Source organism: Bufo bufo, chromosome 2 (assembly GCF_905171765.1).
Source record: "Bufo bufo chromosome 2, aBufBuf1.1, whole genome shotgun sequence".
Lineage (NCBI taxonomy): Eukaryota > Metazoa > Chordata > Amphibia > Anura > Bufonidae > Bufo > Bufo bufo.
This window is the reverse complement of record NC_053390.1, coordinates 694,236,692-694,260,278: the sequence shown is the minus strand read 5'-3', so window position 1 is coordinate 694,260,278 and position 23,587 is coordinate 694,236,692.

Here is a 23,587-nt window from a genome sequence, read left to right as displayed (position 1 = left end):
ACCCTTGAGACTATTACCACTACTATCAACATAATGTCATCTAGAGAAACAGCAGCTTTTTTAAATTATTTTTTTCCTTATTAAAGCAATCAAATGAAAGTTATGTTTTAACATAAGTGTCAGAAACTGGGTTTTGTTTAGCCTCTTGGTTATTAGTTTTTCTATGTAAGTTCTCTGGATCAAAGATTTTTTTTCCCTGTATGGTTTATATATGGAGAGCAATGTCCAGTGATAACAGAGAGGACTATACTGTATATTGTACGGGATGGTGCAGGGGTTTGTATGCTTTTTGAAGTGACAATTATCTTAGGTTTTCCTATCGCCCACCTTTGATGGCGCTGTGCCCAGCTCTGAGCCGATCCCGCTCAGCAGCTGCGAAGGCTTAGAGGGAACACTGGTAATCAGCGGCAGTATTAGACTATCACATCATCGCTAACAAGCGTTCCTGTGAACGCTCATTAACAATGAACTTGCCGACAATTGGCCAGTCTAATATAGGCTCCATTCAATAACAAATCTTATCAGTGAGCAATCTCTACTCTATATTATCAGTTGTGAAGTTCTGTAAACCACTTGCAGGTTTCTGTAGACGTCTTAACCTTGAATTTTGAACTTGTTTTGTCCACAAATGGCTAAATCATACTTCTTGCTTCAGAAGCACTGTCAGTATTTACTAAATTGATAAATGAGATATAAGAAAACAATCTGATTCCCTGCCACCAGGTTTGATAGATTGCTGCAAGTTAAAAGGAACTTTTATGATACTTCATCATGACGTACAGTAAGTACTTTAGCTATGGTATCGTTAAGGTAAGTGTATTTTAATTAACTATTACAAAAAACCACGGGTTTGCCCTGAGTTTTATATCAAAAGGTGTCAGATGTCTGCCAACATCACAAATAAATAATAAATGTTTGCAAAATATAAAAAAAGATTGCTAAAATATTTTCAGCATCCACAATATTGGATCTCTGGATGTGGACTGAGCTCAAATGAGTTAAGACTCTACAAGACACATTGATTTAGATGTCTGATAATCCTGCAATCATGCACAATGGAGGATATCTATTATAATTATGCAGTTTTCTGGCATAGAAAAGTCGTAAAGTTTGTTGCAAGGGTTGGTTTGCAGCAAAATTTGAGACTTTTTAGCTTTCTCCAACACTTTCATCATTTCGGAGAGTGGGAAAGGTGTGGAAGGGAGGAGATGTGTAACACCAGAACACTGGCACCCATTATACCATAAGTGTACTCCAGTTCCTGTCTGCCATAGAGTGCAGTTCTGACACATGGACAGAGACGATGCAACAAATTTATGCACCTCTTAATATATTGGTTGGATATTCATCCTGCGGTTGTCAGGCATGTGAAACACCAGTCTGTGGTAAATGAACCCCAAAATGGGTATTTTTAAAAAAGTAAAGACAAAACTGTTGCACTTAAAGTCCAAAATGTGCTATAATGTCACACTATTTATATGAATAACTGTAGTAGCTATAGTGGCAAGTATACTACAGTCTAATCTTTAATAAGAATTTGGGTACCAGATGAAGCCAATGCTGGAAACCAAAACTAATAAAAGTTACAAGTGGAAGAGTTGTCCATAGTATCAAATGAGATTCCAGCTTCTGAGTTTTAGGCTGTGTTCACACGGGCGAGATTTCCGCGCGGGTGCAATGCGGTAGGTGAACGCATTGCACCCGCACTGAATCTGGACCCATTCATTTCAATGGGGCTGTTCAGATGAGCGATGATTTTCACGCATCACTTATGCGTTGCGTGAAAATCGCAGCATGCTCTATATTCTGCGTTTTTCACGCAACGCAGGCCCCATAGAAGTGAATGGGGTTGCGTGAAAATCGCAAGCATCCGCAAGCAAGTGCGGATGCGGTGCGATTTTCACGCACGGTTGCTAGGTGACTGTCTATACACTGTATTATTTTCCCTTATAACATGGTTATAAGGGAAAATAATAGCATTCTGAATACAGAATGCTTAGTAGAAGGTCAATTGAGGGTTAAAAAATAAAAAAAATTAACTCACCTTGTCCTCTTGTTCGCGTAGTTCTCCCGGTCTTTAGTTCTTTAAAAAGATGAACTATGGGCTAAAGGACCTTTGATGACGTAAGATCACATGCTCCAATCACATGGTCCATCACCGCGGTGATGGACCATGTGATTGGAGCATGTGATCTTACGTCATCAAAGGTCCTTTAGCCCATAGTTCATCTTTTGAGAAGTAAAGAAGAGACCGGGACTTACGCGAACAAACGGAGAAGGTGAGTTAATTTTTTTTATTTTTTTTAACCCTCAACTGATCACCTACTATGCATTCTGTTTTCAGAATGCTATTATTTTCCCTTATAACCATGTTATAAGGGAAAATAATAACATCTACACAACACCGAACCCAAACCTGAACTTCTGTGAAGAAGTTCGGGTCTGGGTACCACAGTCGGTTTTTTATCACGCGCGTGCAAAACACATTGCACACGCACGATAAAAACTGAACAACGGAACGCAATCGCAGTCAAAACTGACTGCAATTGCATTCCTACTCGCGCGGGTTTGCCGCAACACACCGGGACGCATCCGGAACTAATCCGGACACGCTCGTGTGAACCCAGCCTTAGAGAACTATTGGAAAATGAAAGTTGTAACCTAAGTGGTTGATATAGGTAGCGGTATTAAGATACTGTTCACTTGCATTAGTTTTGATAAATTTCTTCAAGAATAAAGCTGAAGTCCACAAAAATTTTATTGAAAATATAATCAGTTGTGAGCAATAAGGACACATTTTTTTCTGAGACCCTTAATATAAGAATCCCTTTATTTTTTGTGTTATATGTACTTACAATAAAATTTGAGGTGGTGGAATGGAGTTTTGTGAACATTGCGCAGAAAACATCTTCAAATGTAAGTGGCTACGGTGTATAAACGGTGTATAAAAATTAAAAATAAGTTGATGTACTGTGTTATATCTGTAGTAGGGAACAGAGGGATTGGTGCATAACAGGTATTATCTCTTTGTTGTTCTTTGAATCCCTGTGCCATGTACCATCCCCTCCAGGCCCAACCAAAGACATAACAAATGCTTAAAATTACTTTGTGTTTCTGACAGTCCTCTCCATCACTGCTCACCCTCCTCTCCTGCCGCACCGATCATACAGATTGTCGTCGTGCAGGTGCACAGTTCTCTCAATGTTCCAGCAAAGCGCTATATGAGTGATCTGCCGGATCATTAAGGAAACAGTTAGGGTGGTCCAGCAGTGGCAGACCTCCCTGACTTCAGACTATAAGATGCAGACATTTTTAGCGAAACACATGGTCACTAGGGATGAGCGAATTGACTCCGGATGAAACATCCGAAGTCGATTCACATAAAACTTTGTTTCAATACTGTACGGTAAAACACTTTAAATGGTGCGCTCAGATAGGAAAAAGTAAGGATTACTCTTTTAGCCCATGTTATAATCCAGCCTTACTAGTGAGTTCTTCTGAAATAATGTGACTGATTTATTTTTTTTAGTTACTATAGTTGTTTATGCAACAAAAAAACACATCCAAAATTTTTAAGAAGGTACATTTTTATACGTCGTCATGGATATGCCTTAAATTATACAAATAGTGATGATGGTGATTGGAATAAAAAAATTGTCAATAATAAAAATGAAAAGCCCATATATATAGAGCACATATAAGGAGGACAAGTCTCATGAGGGAGAAAAAAAATGACCCAAAAAATTCCTTACAAAACAGCTTATATTTTGCAGAGAATTATTTAGCAATTTTTTATAGGATATAAAAATCTTATAGGATATCAGGTACATAAAGGCAAATTTTTTAGGTCATTAAAAAATTTATTTTAAGCATGGGTGTTCACAATTTTTATGGACCTTGTTAACCAAAAGTATTCTATATTCAACATGCCAGATTTGTTGCAAACATTAAAATAAGTTCCGTCCATTGGGTTGAGGCTGTTTCTGCAGCAATAACATTCCTTCAAGGCCCATTCATGGCAGATATTTTTGTAACCAATTTTCCACATGTGAATGTAAAGTATGTTCAAATGTAGTGGATAGGCTGCCAATTTGCCACCTCAGTAGATTCACACAGTTTTTTGGATGATGTTTTGAAGCAGATTTTCCTGCAGGTTTTTCAGCCAAAGCCAGAAGTGGGTTCAAAAGGAATCAGACATATAAAGGAAAGACTTAGGCCCCTTTCACAAGGGCGAGTTTTTTGCGCGGGTGCAATGCGTGAGGTGAACGCATTGCACCAGCACTGAATCCGGACCCATTCATTTCTATAGAGCTGTGCAAATGAGCGGTGATTTTCACGCATCACTTGTGCGTTGGGTGAGAATAGCAGCATGCTCTATATTGTGTGTTTTTCACGCAATGCAGGCCCCATAGAAGTGAATGGGCTGCGTGAAAATCGCAAGCATCTGCAAGCAAGTGCGGATGCGGTGCGATTTTCACGCATAGTTTCTAGGTGACTATCGGGATGGGGACCCGATCATTATTATTTTCCCTTATAACATGGTTATAAGGGAAAATAATAGCATTCTTAATACAGACTGCAAAGTAAATTAGGGATGGAGGGGTTAAAATTATTTTTTTATTAAACTCGCCTCATCCACTTGTTCGGGCAGTCCGGCTCGTCTTCTTTCTTCTTCTTTGATGACCTGGGAGGAAAAGGACCTTTGGTGATGTCACTGTGCTCATCACACGGTCCATCACCATGGTGATGGACCATGTGACGGACCATGTGATGAGCACAGTGACGTCACCAAAGGTCCTTTTCCTCCCAGGTCATCAAAGAAGAAGAAAGAAGACAAGCCAGGCTGTGCAAACAAGTAGATGAGGTGAGTTTAATTTTTATTTTATTTTTTAACCCCTCCATCCCTGATTTACTTAGCATTCTGTATTAAGAATGCTATTATTTTCCCTTATAACCATGTTATAAGGGAAAATAATAAAATCTACACAACACCGAACCTAAACCCCGAACTTCTGTGAATAATTTTTCTGACGCCCATGCAAAACGCATTAAAACGCTTTGCACTCGCGAGGAAAAATCAAGCATTTTCCCGCGACGCACCCGCATCCTATCCGGCCCTCACACGTGACGCCCGTGTGAAAGAGGCCTTATGCTTCTCCTTGCTGCTGGACCTCTTCCATTAAACTCAAGAAATCTCATCCACCTGCTACAAAAAGTGATCTGTAACATAAATTGAAATGTGGTGCAGGTTTAATTCCACAGCATGTCAATATATGCTGCAGATATCCACCACGGATTTCACCCTTTGCAATGCATACAGTGATATCTGCAACAAATAGGCAGTGGTAGAACTGTGAAAATGCAGCGAAATCTGTAATGGAAATTTTGCTACATGTAGCCATAACCCTTATATTTCCTCTGTGTTTAGGATTTTTTTAAAAACCTCACGGTGTGGACAAGGCTTAAATTAGTCTTACGCAGGTGCGTCCATAGAAATCATTGGGCCCCATAGAAAGAATCTGCATTGGGCCTCCATGCCCTGTCACTGGCCCCTCTTACTACCTGATCTAGCTCATCTCTGTTTCGCTCACTTTTCACTTACAAAGAAAAGAAATGTAACATTCAACCTTATCAACCACAACCCAGCCATTCATGTCCGAATTCTTATCAACAAACTTACCACACACTTCCGCTCATTCACAATCTTCAGATACTGTCTTAAAACATGCCTAAGAGGCCTAAGTAGTCTCTAAAACCTGCAATTGTGTCATCATCTTTTCAGGTAGCCATTAAAATGTATCAACCACTGAGGGATCCTCTTTTTTTTTTTTTTCTTGGAAAGCAGGGTGGATGTCATCCGTGTGCTGTCCGCATCCGTGTGTCCGTTCTGCAAATTATAGAACATGTCTTCTAGGACAAAAATAGTCATTTCTAGTAAAGGGAGTGAGAAAAAAGTGCATTGCACAGGGAAGGTGTCTATATTTTGCAGATCCGTAGTCTGCAGACCGCAATAAGGACACGGTCATGTGCATGAGGCCTTACATTGCAATCTGGAAGCACCTGCTCATATTTTGTGGTGGTGAGCCATGAGGAGAGACTGCCATGGCCCATAAAGTATCTTCCTTGCTGACAAGCTCCATCCAGATTGATTATGCCCGAGATGGTTAGGTGCACACCATGGGTGAGTAAGCTTTTTCCTCTTAGGTCCCTTTCACACGGGCGAGTATTCCATGCGGATGCGATGCGTGAGGTGAACGCATTGCACCCGCACTGAATACCGACCCATTCATTTCTATGGGGCTGTTCACATGAGCGGTGATTTTCACGCATCACTTGTGCGTTGCGTGAAAATCGCAGCATGCTCTATATTCTGCGTTTTTCACGCAACGCAGGCCCCATAGAAGTGAATGGGGTTGCGTGAAAATCGCAAGCATCCGCAAGCAAGTGCGGATGCGGTGCGATTTTCACGCACGGTTGCTAGGAGACGATCGGGATGAAGACCCGATCATTATTATTTTCCCTTATAACATGGTTATAAGGGAAAATAATAGCATTCTGAATACAGAATGCATAGTAAACTAGCGCTGGAGGGGTTAAAAAAAATATATATTTAACTCACCTTAGTCCACTTGATCGCGTAGCCCGGCATCTCCTTCTGTCTCCTTTGTTGAATAGGACCTGTGGTGAGCATTAATTCCAGGAACAGGACCTTTGATGACGTCACTCGGGTCATCACATGGTACGTCACATGATCTTTTACCATGGTGAATCACCATGGTAAATGATCATGTGACGTACCATGTGATGACCGGAGTGACGTCATCAAAGGTCCTGTTCCTATAATTAATGCTCACCACAGGTCCTATTCAACAAAGGAGACAGAAGGAGATGCCGGGCCGCGATCAAGTGGACTAAGGTGAGTTAAATTATTTTTTATTTTTTTTAACCCCTCCAGCGCTGTTTTACTATGCATTCTGTATTCAGAATGCTATTATTTTCCCTTATAACCATGATATAATGGAAAATAATACAATCTACAGAACACTGATCCCAAACCCGAACTTCTGTGAAGAAGTTCGGGTTTGGGTACCAAACATGCGCGATTTTTCTCACGCGAGTGCAAAACGCATTACAATGTTTTGCACTCGCGCGGAAAAATCGCGGGTGTTCCCGTAACGCACCCGCACATTTTCCCGCAACGCCCGTGTGAACCCAGCCTTAGAAGGTAAAAATGAAGCTAAAACCAGCTTCATGTAACTGAGACCCATCAATGCAGCTAACAGCTATTTTCTTTTTGATAATATGAGCCAAAAGAAACAATTAAAATAAAGAAAATGTGATTAATATTTGTTTTTAACACAGCAGACAATAAAATAATATTATCTTGTTCAAGGGAGTCTAATATTGTTTCTTTAATTTATATTGATCACATGACCATTGCAAACCATCTATATTATGGATAAATGGGTGTTTTATACACTGCGTGCAGAATTATTAGGCAAATGAGTATTTTGACCACATCATCCTCTTTATGCATGTTGTCTTACTCCAAGCTGTATAGGCTCGAAAGCCTACTACCAATTAAGCATATTAGGTGATGTGCATCTCTGTAATGAGAAGGGGTGTGGTCTAATGACATCAACACCCTATATTAGGTGTGCATAATTATTAGGCAACTTCCTTTCCTTTGGCCAAATTTGTCAAAAGAAGGACTTGACAGGCTCAGAAAAGTCAAAAATAGTGAGATATCTTGCAGAGGGATGCAGCACTCTTAAAATTGCAAAGCTTCTGAAGCGTGATCATCGAACAATCAAGTGTTTCATTCAAAATAGTCAAAAGGGTCGCAAGAAGCTTGTGGAAAAACCAAGGCGCAAAATAACTGCCCATGAACTGAGAAAAGTCAAGCGTGCAGCTGCCCAGATGCCACTTGCCACCAGTTTGGCCATATTTCAGAGCTGCAACATCACTGGAGTGCCCAAAAGCACAAGGTGTGCAATACTCAGAGACATGGCCAAGGTAAGAAAGGCTGAAAGACGACCACCACTGAACAAGACACACAAGCTGAAACGTCAAGACTGGGCCAAGAAATATCTCAAGACTGATTTTTCTAAGGTTTTATGGACTGATGAAATGAGAGTGAGTCTTGATGGGCCAGATGGATGGGCCCGTGGCTGGATTGGTAAAGGGCAGAGAGCTCCAGTACGACTCAGACGCCAGCAAGGTGGAGGTGGAGTACTGGTTTGGGCTGGTATCATCAAAGATGAGCTTGTGGGGCCTTTTCGGGTTGAGGATGGAGTCAAGCTCAACTCCCAGTCCTACTGCCAGTTTCTGGAAGACACCTTCTTCAAGCAGTGGTACTGTACAGGAAGAAGTCTGCATCCTTCAAGAAAAACATGATTTTCATGCAGGACAATGCTCCATCACACGCGTCCAAGTACTCCACAGCGTGGCTGGCAAGAAAGGGTATAAAAGAAGAAAATGGGTATATATTTGTTTTTTGTTAAGTTGCCTAATAATTATGCACAGTAATAGTCACCTGCACACGGAGATTTCCCCCTAAAATAGCTAAAACTAAAAATAAACTAAAAACTACTTCCAAAAAGATTCAGCTTTGATATTAATGAGTTTTTTGGGTTCATTGAGAACATGGTTGTTGTTCAATAATAAAATTAATCCTCAAAAATACAACTTGCCTAATAATTCTGCACTCCCTGTATGCTTAGGAAAATTTTACTATAGCCTTAATATAACACACTGTACTGCAGTATGGTCTACTGGGATCCCTATTGATATGCAGAATGAATACAATACCACCAGGGAATTTCAAATGGATGAATTTTCAAGCATTATACCATAAACCAAAAAGTTCTGAAATCAGCGAGAAATCCAACTGGGAACATGTTTTGCTCTAATGATGTTTTGTTGTATATTATAAAAGACATGCTCCCACGACATGCTCGTTAGCTTTACAAAATGTCACTTTTCTAAGATGCCAAAAGTTCCAATTAATTTTTCTAAATATAGTCTAGAACTTTAGTGTATAGAAACAATCTAGGAAGGCAGTAGGCAGCTTTCAGAGACATTAGGCACATTTTTAATCTTTACTACATTAGGGCCAGGAAGGAGCAGTGTGATTGACAGTATACGAGTTTCTAGATTATGAATTATTTACCCTACATGTGATCATAACCTTTGTAACCACAAAAGAACTTGTTCCCTGAAATAACTGCTGTGACGGTAATCAGAAATATGGGAGGAATTGTCACAAAAAATGCATAGTGAGGAGAATGTAGCAAGCCCATGCGCAGAGCTCGCTGTATTACACAGAGGGCACCGTGTAATACAGCCAGCACCCGGCCTCAATGACTGGCATCAGCGATGATGAAGAGCTTGGTATTTTAACCCCTCAAATGCTGAGGTCATCTTGAGGTGGCGAGGGTGGGAAGCCATTCATTCTGTATTCGGAAGGATCAAGGCTGCCAGAGCAAGATATGACGCCATAGGAATATCATAGGTAAATCATTGCAGTCTATGGCAGAAGCTCTGTAGACAGAAATCTAAAAAAAAGTTATGGCGATGCAAAGAAATTTTTTATTTTTTTCAAACAATTTTAGCATCTGTCAGCAGATTTGTACCTATGAAACTGGCTGACCTGTTACATGTACTCTTGGCAGCTGAAGAGGTATCTGTGTTGGTCTCATGTTTATATATGCATGCATTACTGAGAAAAATGATGTTTCAATATATGCAAATGAGCCTCTAGGAGCAATAGGGGCGTTGCTGTTACCCCTAGAGGCTCTGCTCTCGCGTCTACGCTGCCTGGACATGTCAATCATAGCATAGTGGGTGCGACAGTTGCAGACAGAGCAGAGCTTTTAGATGTAATGGCAGCGCCCCTGTTACTCTACAGAGGCTAATTTGCATATATTAAAACATAATTTTTCTCAGCAATATGAACATAGGTCCAACACAGATGCCTTCAGCTGCCAGGCTAAAATTAAACCTATACAAATTTGGTAGCGCCATAATCATATCAACACGCAGAATGGATGCCATGTCATTTTTTGTGCTAATATATGCTAGTAATATGAAAACCCAAGAAACCTTGGCAGACTTGTGTTTTTTTTTCCAGTTTCACCCCATATTTTTTTTCCTGTTTTCCAATACAAGCTATTGTAAACTAAACAGTACCATTAAAAAATACAGCTATAGAGGTTATACCTCATCTATCTGGGTCCTTTTTTGACTTGTTACCTTAAGTTAGCTTAAAGGATAACTGTCACATTTAGACCCTAATTAAAATTTTCATATATGTAGTTAGTAATAACATGATATTCCAGAATCAGTTACTATTAGACTGACTTACCCCATATTTAATAAGATTCAGCCCTTAGCAACCAGTCTGCATAAAACTGCAATTTCACTATTCAGTTAGGATGGCCGCCACTGCCCTCACCCTGAGGCTAATCCCGCCTGCCCTCACTAGCCAGTAACAATAGCCCCCCAAAAGTGTCAGTAACCAGAGCCCTCCCCCCTAAAGGGTTAATCTCCTGCAGCACGAAGGGGTCCTCTTACCACATGTTGCTTTCATTTATACACTGAGCAGACGGCAGATCTCCCTTCCCTGGTCTGCGCTGCTCCAACTCTGCATTCTCCAGCTCTGCTGAGGGAGGGAGCGTCTGCCAAGGGCAGGGACAGGGAGAAGTGCACACAGTCCAGGCACTGTTATCAGTCCCTGGCTGTCAGTAATGTGACCCAGATAGACAGACCATGCCTAGCAACCCTATTTTAAGCACAGGTAAAAGTAGGCAGTACAGGGAACAAAAATGTGGAATTAAGGGGTAATTGAATACACAGTGAAAAGTTGAAATAGGGCCACCAAGGTGATATTAATCACCACAATCCAATAATCCAAAAATATATATATATATATATACAACAGTTATCCTTTAAATGTTACTTACACTATTATATTAAATCATGTAATACATAAAAATAAAATACATTTACATTTATATAATATATGCAGAACCAGACTTCACCTATAGTAGTCACCTTTCCCAAGTTCTATAAGTGTCTCTTGGTACCCGGATACCACCAGAATTTAACTACACAACCGGACGGTCACTAGAAATACTGGATATAGAACAGTGGCGGATCCAGAGCCTGGTCTTGGGAGGGGCACTTCCAGATTATTTTCTGTGCGCCGCCACAAAACAATGGTGCTTATAGAACAGACTACACAGTGTAGAGGTATACTGTATATTGTGTGGCACAGTGTATGCTATATGTGTATAACATAAACATATTTCACATGAAAACTTACAATTGCTTGGCTCTTGGGGATCTTGGACGCCAACACTTTGGCTGGGGGCTCGGCGGAGCTGATGTTGTGTTTTATCCTAATGAGAAAGATTTCATAATAAGGATTTTGGAAAAGGGGCAGAGGGATAGCAAAGCAGGGAGAGGCTGGTGCTGCTACTAGGGGGCTCATACCATGGGGGAGTAATAAAGCCCACCATAATGCTCGTGGAAATAATTCTCCTTATAATGTAACAGTGCAAAAAATACCCCCTTGTAATGTCCCCAGTTGAGCTAATGTCCCCATAGTGCCTCCATAATGTGCCAGTATAAAATACCCCTATATAGTGCCCCCAGTAAATGCCCCCATAGTGCTCCTCTCCCCCCTTCTTCCTAGTGCCCCCCATAATGGAACCAGTATAAAATGCCCCATATATAGTGCCCCAAAAGATGCCCTCAGTGTCCCACCTAATTTGCAAGTATAAAATACCCCTTCTTAGTGCCCCCTGTAGATGACCCCATAGTACTCCTCTCCCCCCTTCCCCATAGTATCCACCATAATGTGTCCCAGTATAAAATGCTACTGTACAGAGCCCCCCATATAAAATACCCCTTCTTTGTGGCCTCAGTAGATACCCCTATAGTGCCACCTAATAATGTGCCAGTAATAAGTGTCCCCAATAATGTGCCAGTAATGAGTGTCCCCAATAATGTGCCAGTAATAAGTGCCCCCAATCATGTGCCAGTAAAATGTGCCCCCATAGATGCCCCCAATCATGTGCCAGTAATAAGCACCCCCCCATCATGTGCCAGTAATAAGAGCCCCCCATAATGTGCCAGTAATAAGCACCCTCCATCACGTGCCAGTAATAAAAGCCCCCATTATGTGCCAGAAATAAGCACCCCCCCCAATGTGCCAGTAACAAGAGCCCCCCCAATGTGCCAGTAACAAGAGCCCCCCCCAATGTGCCAGTAACAAGAGCCCCCTCAATGTGCCAGTAACAAGAGCCCCCTCAATGTGCCAGTAACAAGAGCCCCCCCCATGTGCCAGTAACAAGTGCCCCTCCCCAATGTGCCAGTAACAAGAGCCCCCCAATGTGCCAATAACAAGAGCCCCCCAATGTGCCAGTAACAAGAGCCCCCCCAATGTGCCAGTAACAAGAGCCCCCCCAATTAGCCAGTAACAAGAGCCCCCCCAATGTGCAAGTAACAAGATAATGCTCCTCTCTGTGAGAAGATCGTATGACCCAGGTGGTTGCTATGACAGCTGCAAGCCTGGCCTTCCACAGCAGGCAATTATGCATTAGGTTGCAATAGTAAACTATTGCAGTCTATGGTATAAGTGATCTAATGATTACACGTTCAAGTCCCCTGGGGGTCTAAAAATAAAGTTAAAAAAAGGAATTACAAATACATATCAACCCCATTTCCCAATTATACATATAAAAATAAAGAAAAGAATAAACATCAGAAAATGCCCAAACTACTAAAATATTAAATTATTTATCGTGCATGTTGAATGCCGTTATGGGCAAAAATGTATATGCTTAGATCATCTTTTTGGTTGCTTTTCAGAAAAATAACAAATTAATAAGAAGTGAGCAAAAAGTTATATATACACCTCAACATAGTATCAATAAAAACTGCAGCTCAACTTGCAAAAAAGAGCCCTTACACAGCTCCACAGACGGAAATATAAAAGTTTTTTATTTTTTTAAGTATAAAAACATTAAAAAAAATATTCATTTGGAACTGCTGTTATCGCACTGACCTAAGGAATAAAGATAATGTGTCATTTTTAATGCACAGTAAATGCCATAAAAGTGAAACCCATAAAAATTTCACAGTTGCATTTTTTCCAATGCCACCCCATTGATAATTTTTTTCTAGCTTCCCATCATATGGAATACTAAATGGTATGTCTGTGCGGATGGAAAAAAAAATATATGGCTTTTGGAAGGCAGGGTGTAAAAACAAAATGGCTGCAGCATATATGGGTTAAAGACTCTGGACAGGAATACATGGAGTGACTTCAAAAAATAATATTCAGAAAACCATCCACCTGTTTTTCATAAAAAATAATTACATATAATATAGATTGTCAAAAATAGGATGTTAAAGGGTTGTCCAGGATTCTGATAGTGATGGCCCATCCTATATCAGATCGGTGGGGGTCTGATCACTGACATCCCCTCCGATCAGCACTGCTTCCTGCTCACAGCTTACCAAGCACATCATCATACATTGCATAGTGGTTGTGCTTGGTATTGCAGCTCAGCCCCATTCTAATGTGACCAAGGCATAAGAAGAAGCCAATGTGTTCACAGGAGAGCAGCAGCTGATTGGCATGAGTCGGACCCTCACTGATCTGGGGATAGCCTTCGATATCAAAATCCTGGAAAACCCCTTTAATATATGATGTATTTTTTATGGATGTGTCCCTTTTTAAAACGTGTATTTAGGAAACTTCAAGAAACAATTACTTCTAAGAGGCATTGTAGTGTAATAATTGGATGATGAGTCACAACCTCATTAACAAAGAAGTAAGAATAATAATGCTGAACACGGCTGTGAAAAATGTATAACACACTCCATGTATTCTGTTTCTATTTAATCTAGCTTAATAGCAAAAGTAATTTTGTTAGATTGGTTTAGTTATAAGTAAACATTCTGTAAAATAATTGAGTTTGCATTCTTCACTGATTTCTATTATATGAGGGTCAAATTTAGATTATTTTAACAATAACAAATTGCATTTGAAATCAGATCATATACCCAAATGCTAGGCTGTCAGTGTACTCTAAAGACCCACTAACCATGTTTCCCGTGACTGTACAGAACAATTCGGTTTTTGCTACATAACAAAGATAAAATGAAGTTACCTCTCTTGTAGCAATATGTAATTTTTGTCACAGATTCCCTCAACCTCTACTGTCTCTAAAGGTGATTTCAAACAATGAAACTGTAAAAAAAATAGATGTATTATACTTATGGGACCTTATTGATGTTTCATCCATGGCGAGATTTTATTATACAGTGTACTCTTATAATGGTTTATTACATATAGAGACATCATAATGATCGAATGAACTCAAAAGCTCTGTCCATGCAATCACAAGCTCCTGCTGCAATGAGATCAGAGAAAAGTATGATCGTTTAACCCCTTAGGTGTCTTGGTCAATACCACAAAGACTTGACAAAGAGATGTTCCTTATTCACTACTGTAGGGTGACAATGGGTTACCAGGGTCAATGGAACCCTAACAAAGGACCCAAGGTTTGCCATTGGCATTAAAGGAGTATTCTGGGTATTTGAAGTTAGCCCCATCCACAGAATAGGAGATACCTATTAGATCATTGGTGGTCCTACTGCAGGGACTCCCACAGAAATGAATAGTGCGGCCACACACACGTGCAACCAGCTGCTCTGTTTATTTCAGGGCGCTGCAGGGGATGCAGGGCCCATGTTCTCGTGATTAGTGGGGGTCCCAATAGTAGGACCTACACTGATCTAATAGTTGTCCCCTATCCAACTAAATTGTAATTTTTTTTTAAAGACCCCCAAAAAAACTACAACTCATATGGCATAAAACAAAACCTCTATGTAGATTACATTTATGGCCCTTGGAATACAGTTACACCAAACTGTAGAACACAGATAACATGTAATTTTTACCACATGGTTACCAGCGAGAAAGAAATTTCTTTATTCTGTACCCAAAAAAAAAATATTATTATTCATACCTAATTAATAAATTTTATGCCCTCCAAATGGTTGACAGAAAAATAAAAAAGTTATGTCGCTTGGAATGTGAAGATGAAAATACAAAACTAAACAAAATTGCTTGGTTCTAAAAGGGGTTGTCTCACTTCATCAAATGCCATTTATTATGCAGAGAAAGTTAATACAAAGCACTTACTATTGTATTGTGATTGTCCAAAATGCTTCCTTTGCTGGTTAGATTAAGTTTTCCATCACTTTATACACTGCTCGTTTCCACGGTTACAACCACCCTGCAATCCAGCAGAGGTTGTTGTGCTTGCGCCACTATAGAAAAAGTGCTGGACTATGTGCGCTCCCTCGGCGGTCCCAGCCACCAAGGAGGCCGACGCTTTTTCCTATAGTGTGCAAGCACGGCCACCTCTAATGGATTGCGGGGTGGTCGTAATCCCTGGATACGAGCAGTGTATAATGTGATGGAAAAATGAGTCAAGCCAGAAAAGGAGGCAATATGGACAATCACAATACATTAGTAAGTGCCTTGTATTAACTTTCTCAACATGATAAATGGCATTTGCTGAAGTGACACAACCCCTTTAAGGCCAAAACAGTTGGGTCCTTAAGTACCTTTAAATTACCACACCATATACATGTACTCTTAGACTATTTCATACATATCATATGATGCAATAGTTGTTTGTCCCAAATGACACCCTGTGTATAAACTGTGAAAAAATATACAGTACAGTAAGTAGAAAATACAGGCACATGGGTCATGTACTGAACACCGGCTTATCACATGACACTCATACAATACCCAAAGCACGTAATGCAAGTTAATAAAAGATCACTTATATTTTAAAGTATATTTTCATAGACTCTCAACATGAAATAGCATTCTTGATATCAAGTGTTCACTCCTATTAAGAGGTTTTTCTGCTGCTGAAGTATTTGAGAAATGAATCATAACTTGACGTTACTGCCAGCAGTTTGCTTTCAAACGACTTCAGCTACTTCAGTACATTTTTGATACTAAATAGTAATCCTAGCAATAAATCATTGTCTAATTCTGAAAAAAAATAATATGAATGTTTCTATTCCCAGTGCAATATTCATTTTGTATAGGGCTCAACTAAAACTCGCACCTTCCAGAACAGGACAGATAGAACGAACACAGAGCATCACTTGAAGCTTCTGTACAGAGGAGAGCGACTAACTGATAAGGGGCATGGAGGGTCTTAGTTATGAAGAAAGATTAAAAGAATTACATTTATTTAGTCCTGAGAAGAGACGTCTAAAGGGGGCACATAATTAGCCTATACAAATATATAAATGGGCTTATACAAAAAATACGGTGAAAAACTGTTCCATGTCAAATGCCCTCAAAAGACAAGGTGGCACTGCCTCCGACTGGAGAAGAAAAAGTTCAGTCTCCAGAAGCGTCAAAGCTTCTTTACTGTAAGAACTGTGAATCTGTGGAATAGACTACCTCAGGACGTGGCCACAGCAGGGACAGTGGACAGTTTTAAAAAGGGTTTAGATGAATTCCTTAAAGTAAAAAACATAAATGCTTATGAAAACCTGTAGAAATCTGAGTCTCACTTCCTTCTGGGATTCTCATCCCCACCTATCCCTTGGTTGAACTTGATGGACTTCTGTCTTTTTTCAATCATATTAACTAAATATAGTTAGCACCATAGGCTGTGCTTTTCCAAATCTCATGAGAACAGCTTGTCTTCACTCTGGATGAGAAGCACTCCACAGCAACTGGACAGCATCATAGTCAGGCTACATTCACACGTCCGTGGTGTGTTGCGGACCCGCAAATTGCGGATCCGCAACACACCAGCCCGTCACCCCCATAGAAATGCCTATTCTTGTCCGCAAGCTGCGGACAAGAATAGGACATGCTCTATCTTTTTGCGGAGCTGCGGACCCAAAATCGGGGCCGCGCTCCGCAATTGCGGCTGCAGACAGCACACTGTGTGCTGTCTGCATCCATTCCATCCCCATAGAGAATGAATGGGTCCGCACCCATTCCGCAAAATTGCGGAAAGGATGCGGACCCATTTTGCGGACGTGTGAATGGAGCCTCAGGGAGAAGAATACACCCACTGAGGAGAGCTGAGGTCTCCATCTTCCTATACCTTTAGTCAGCATTTGCATATTAGGCACCAATACAGAGCAGGGGGCAATACATGCGAACAGAGGGACCGAACCGAAAAAAAGGCCTTGGAACCTTCTTAGGACAGAGAACAACAAAAGGTATTTGGTGAAAGAAAAAAAAATGGTGATAGGTCCTCTGGAAGTGCAGTGGAAGGAGGAAGGCAGGTTTATCCCCTTGTGTATAGATAAGAGAGGCATTAGTTACATTCCATGGGGTACTAAAGTCCATTGAATGTGGAGAGGTTGCGTTGCACCAGTAGGTAAAGTAGTGCACTGCAATAACTATTTGACCCCATTTAAATGTCCCCCATTAATGCATACTTACCACACTAAATAGTTACTGATAGTGTTGAGAAAATCAAAGTTAACGTAGTGGACTTCTTATGACCACTGTACATGTTTTTAAAAGCATATGCCTCCAAATCCATACCACCCATCTAAAAGTGTAACAGCACCAAACACCCTGAAACTTAGGCCGAATGCACACAGCCGTGTTCCGCGGCCGAGAGCGGTCCGTGGTATGCCGGGCTGGATTCCTGTTCAGAGCAGGAGCACACGGCGTCATTGGTTGCTATGACGCCGTGCGCTTCATGCCCCCGCTGCACTACAGTAATACACTCGTTTTTTCTTATCCAAGCCATTCTGAGATAGTTTTCTCATGAAATATTGTTGCCATATCGCAACTGAAGACCCCCTGATGCACCCCTACAGTAGAAACTACAAAAAAGTGACCCCATTTTGGAAACTACGGGATGAGGAACAGTTTTATTGGTACTATTTTGGGGTACATATGATTTTTGATCGTTCAATATTACGCTTTTTGTGAGGCAAGGTTGTGGCATCGTTTTTAGTTTTCGTTTTTTTGTGCAGGTCTCTTGACAGGATAGATCATGTGTTGTTTTTATAGAGCAGGTTGATAAGGACGCGACAATACCAAATATGCATGTTTTTCTTTTTTGTTTCAGTTTTAGATAATAAAGCGTTTTGAAAACAAAAATAATTTTTTGGGTCTTCATTTTCTGAAAGCTACATTTATTTTTCTGCCAATCGTCTCGTGCAGGGTATCTTTTTTTGCAGAAAGAGCTAACATTTTCACTGGTACCATTTTTGGGTACATCAGATTTTTTTGATCATTCAATATTACACTTTTTGGGGGCAAGGCAACCAAAAAATTGGTTGTTTTGGCAAAGTTTTTATTATTGTTTTTTTTGTTTTACAGAATTCACTTTAGGGGGTAGAGCATGAGATATTTTTATAGAGCAGGTTTTTACGGATGCGTCAATACCTAATATGTCAGCTCTTTTTTTAATGTATTTTAATGTATTTCAGTTTTCCACAATAAAAGCATTTTTTTAAAAAATCATGTTTTAGCATCTCCATTTTCTGAAAGCCATATTTTTTTTATAATTTTTGGGCAATTGTCTCATGTAGGGGCTAGAGATGACGGTTTGATTAGTACTATTTAGGGGTACATATGTCCTTTTGATCACTTGGTATTACACTTTTTGAAATTGAATTTTTGGCACTTTTTCTATTTTTCCAACGTTCACCTGAGGAGGTAGATCATGTGATATTTTTTAGAACCAGGTCATTACAGATGCGGCGATACCAAATATGTCTGCTTTTGATGAAGTTATTTCAGATTTACACAAATCATGTTTTAGTGTCTCTATTTTTTCAAGGCCATATTTATTTTATTTTTTGGGGCGATTGTCTTATGTAGGGGCTAATTTTTTGTGCCATGAGGTGGTGGCTTGATTGGTACTATTTTGAGGTACATATTTTTTTTGATCACTTGGTATTACACATTTTGTGATGTAAGGTGATAAAAAATTGCTTTTTTGCAGTTTTTTTATGGCGTTTACTTGAAGTGGTAGATTATGTGACATTTTTAATGAGCCAATCATTATGGACATGGCCATACCTAATATGTCTATTTCTTAGTTTTATTACTTTTTATTATACATGATTTTATGGTGAAGAGGCTTTTTTTTTTCTTTACTTGAAACTTTCATTTCTTTATTATAAAAAACCCTTTTTTCACTTTTAATGCATTTGGGGCTGGATCTTCTGGGCTTCCAAAGCTGGCAGGGTCCGATGCCTGTGTAAGGCATTGGGGCTGCCATAGCAACCATCGGCCCCTGTCACCGCAGCGCAGGGGGCTGATGGAGACAGAGGGAGACCCTTCCCTCTGTAAACCCTGCACGTCCCGTGGTCAGCGCTCAACGTGGCATGTGAAGGTTTAATGGATACAGCAGGGGCCTGGCTGTCAGTAACAGCCAAGCCCATGCTGCTGATCGGGTGGGCGCAGCTCCTGCACCCGCCTGATCACATCACGTACATGCAGGTAAGGATGCGGCAAGAGACCGCATTCCCTCATGTACGTGATAATGCAGGAAGGAGTTAAGCAACACTGTTTACTGTACAAAAAGTCCTAAAAATAGGTAGTTAAAGAGCCTGGGCAGGAAGTAGAATACACAGAGCAACTTAAAATGATATCCATAGAGAAAACCATCAACCTGTTGATTATTATTATTTTTTTACATATAAAAAATACACAGCAAAGTCATATATAGGTTGTTAATATGTGATTTAAAAAAATAGACAGAAGTGTTCCTTTAATAATTAAGTACCCAACATCAATGACTACAACCAAACATAATATTAACATAATGGGACCTCAATTTTTCACACAAAAAAATTATACAAAGGATATTCTGTGAGATGACTGAAAACTAAACGTATTTGTTTTTCAAAGCTATAGGCTCTGGGACACCATTGAGACAGTGAAAGCTATTATTTTCAAATAGAGAAGACTTGGCACAATGGTTTATCTTCCAGGAGTGACCAGACTGCCAAATGACTCCAAGGGCACAACAACAAATGAGAATATCCAAAGAACTGCAGTCCTACAAGCCTCAAGCAAGGTCAATGCTAGTAACTCCACAATAATAAAGTCACTGGGGGTCATTTATTAAGACCGGCGTTCTAGACACCGGTCTTAATATCCCTGTGGGGTTGTCCTGTCTATAATGCTTGGTAGTGGCTAACAATGGCTAAGCCACCCAGACAATGTGTCTGTGAAGGTTCTCATTCATCCAGGTTATGGTAGTATATAATAATAAGTCAGAGCAACTGGACTGTCTGAAAGAATTGTCTAAACACAACTGATATGTGCATGCACCCTAACTATGTTATTAGGAGCCATATAGATCCACATATCTGGACAAATGCATCTAAACAAATAAAATGACCCCTGCAGGCTTAAAGTGTAACTGCTGTTTCATAATTTTTTTTTATTTTTTTGCTAATGTATAGGGACAGTGACAGGGAGCATTTTTGTAATAAACTTAAAGGAATTCAAGAGGGGCCTGGATGTATTTCTGGAGTGTAATAATATTACAGGCTATAGCTACTAGAGAAGGGTCGTTGATCCAGGGAGTTATTCTGATTGCCTGATTGGAGTCGGGAAGGAATTTTTTATTCCCCTAAAGTGGGGAAAATTGGCTTCTACCTCACAGGGTTTTTTTTTGCCTTCCTCTGGATCAACTTGCAGGATGACAGGCCGAACTGGATGGACAAATGTCTTTTTTCGGCCTTATGTACTATGTTACTATGTTACTTTATTTAGGGAAAACGTTTCTTTGTGGTACAACTGGGGCTGAAAGGTCCCTTAGCAGCGCTCTTTCAAATGCGCGTTGCTAGGGGCCATCCGTCTTCTATTAGCATAGGAGAAACGGGCCTCTACCTGCCCTGCTCCCTCACAGCCTTATGTGTTTATAAAGTATACATTACCCTTTTTCATTTATAAAATATGAACTTCTACACTATTGTATATGCTAACTGGCCAGCGCTGTCAGTAAGCTTCCCCCTGCACTCCCAGCGTGCTGACTAAGGAACCAGCAGCCGGGAGCGATGCCTGACCGAGGGGTAAGCGCTCACTACAGGCATTGCAGAGAGGCAGGAGGAAGCTGTTATACAGTATATAGCAGTGATGGCTAACCTCCGGCACTCCAACTAAGGAGAAACTACGACTCCCAGCATGATCCATTCATTTCTATGGAGTTCCAAAAACAGCCAAGCAAAAGTGCATGCTGGGAGTCGTAGTTTTACCACAGCTGGAGTGCCAGAGGTTAGCCATCACAGGTATATAAATACATATATATACTGTATAGCAGCTTCCCCCGCCTCCCTGCACTGCCTGTAGTGAGCGCTTACCGCGGCTGGTTGAAAAGGCAATTACTCTTTAAAGGAGTTATTCAAATTATGTTTAAATTCTGTAACCAGATGTGTAAAAGCGTCAGGTTACACGGCAATCTGCTGGCGTCCCGTGGAGCTGCAGATTGCTGTGACCATGCTGTCATGTGGTCACAGTAAATATGCCTGAGACCAGCCCAAGTGGTCTCCCTGCGTTGCATCGTTGTAGCAGGATGCATATAAATATTTTTTTTAAAAACACATCGATGCTCACCCTTTTCTTCCTTGTTTCTTCTGTCGTTGTACTTTAGTCCTCTTCCTGGCTGCAGTGGTGACGTTCCTTACACACAGTGAGTGTCCAAAAAAAAAAATAATTGAGTCAGCACGTCCAAAGAAACGGAAATTCCATTTCTTTGGACGTGCTGTCTCCATTTTTTTTTTTTTGACGCTCACAAGTTGTTTTTGGGGGGCATTTTACCACCCCCCTGGAGACGAGCACCCGCTGCATTGTTACTAAGGAGTGCTGTCCACCCGTGTTTTTGTTCCTTACACACAGGTCATGGCTGCAGCCAATCACTGGCTTCAGCAGTGGCTTCCTGTATACTAATGAGGCCAGTGATTGGATGCACAGTGACCTGCGTTCACGGAATGTCACAGTTGCAACCAGGAAGTTGACATCAGAAACGAGGGGAGCAGAGAACAGCAGTGGAAGAAAAACAGGGAAGAAAAGGGGAGAGTACTGATTCCTTTATTTTAGGCCATTTATAGGGGCTGATGGAGTTTTTATTTAATTTAAACAAACCCTTTAAATCCCTGAGTTCAGGGACCAACTCAGAAAACTTTATGCATTACAAAGTATGAGTTATATGAGTATGTATAAACTGTATATTTTTACTAATCTATCTGCAGCGTGTGCTATCTGATTGACTAATGAAAGTACAGTATGGCATTTTAATGTAGCATTTGCTTTGCTCTTTGGAGAGTCTTTAGAGTCAATACTGTCACTTCCATACCAATCACTTTAGGATGAAGATGAGATGTAAGGAAACGGTCTTTATTACTGTACGAATCTCTGCTTCTCCTTTTGACAGCTGGATTATTTTGTCAGTACGTTCATATTGAGAGAAGATGTCAGTAGACATTATGCTAGAACTGTCTGTCATTAAACCTATATTTTATTAACTTTGCTTATTCTGTATTCAAAGGATTTTGTCCCCGAGAAGAAAAAAAAAATATATATATGTCGTTTTCCCATCTACTTTATATGGACCACAGATGACATTTACAGGTGCCCACAGGAATCCAGAGCCACTGCGTGGATTAGAAAGAGAATTATTATTAAGCCCCATTCTTTTAAGCTTTTTGAGTTCTATGACTTCTTTGTTCACTACTTTTAAATGCATTTCATTGCGATCCATGCTGACGATAGGAGATCTGTAAACCAGTGGGGGAAGCAATGACTATCTTAGGAAATAGACTAAGTACACAGGGAGTTGAACAAAATTGCCAGATGGCTTAAAACAGCAGCAGTCAGCACAGGATCCATATAAAATGTTACACCTTTAAAGGATGAAAAGTATTAGCAATGTGCATGCTCCCTACATGAAGCGTGTGGACCTGACCCAGTTACGGCACGGTGTAGGTAGGGGGGTAATGATTCCTGATTTTGAGGTTCACGTTGGCTTGTAAGTATTTAAAATGAAAAGGTAGAATTCACATAGACCTTACTTTTTTGATCCTAGAAAATAGATAATAAAAGATAATTACAGTAATTACAAAGACAATAAAAGTATTCCTCCTGTATGCTGTTCACCACTTTTTTATTTTCTCACATCATGAAGTCAGGATGGATTTGTTTGAGCATTTGCTGTGAGGTTAAAAAAATATAAAGTTGGACAAATATGTAATAGAACACTTGTGCTCTCAAAAACAGTATATCATTTATCCTGATTTCTTCCAGGTGTTAATGTGCTGAGTTTGCAAAACTAAAATGTTTATCCATTAAATGGGTTATTCGATATCTAAAGTATCCCCCCCAATGCCTGGGGCCCTTGTATGGATTATACTAGCCTGCTCCCCTGCACCCACGGCTGCATCTCCCAGTCGAATATCTGACGACCGGAGAGCAGCCAATAGCAAGCCGGGATGGTGACCAGCCTCAAGGGGGCTCATCTCCGTTGTGGCCTACTATTGGCTGCTCCCC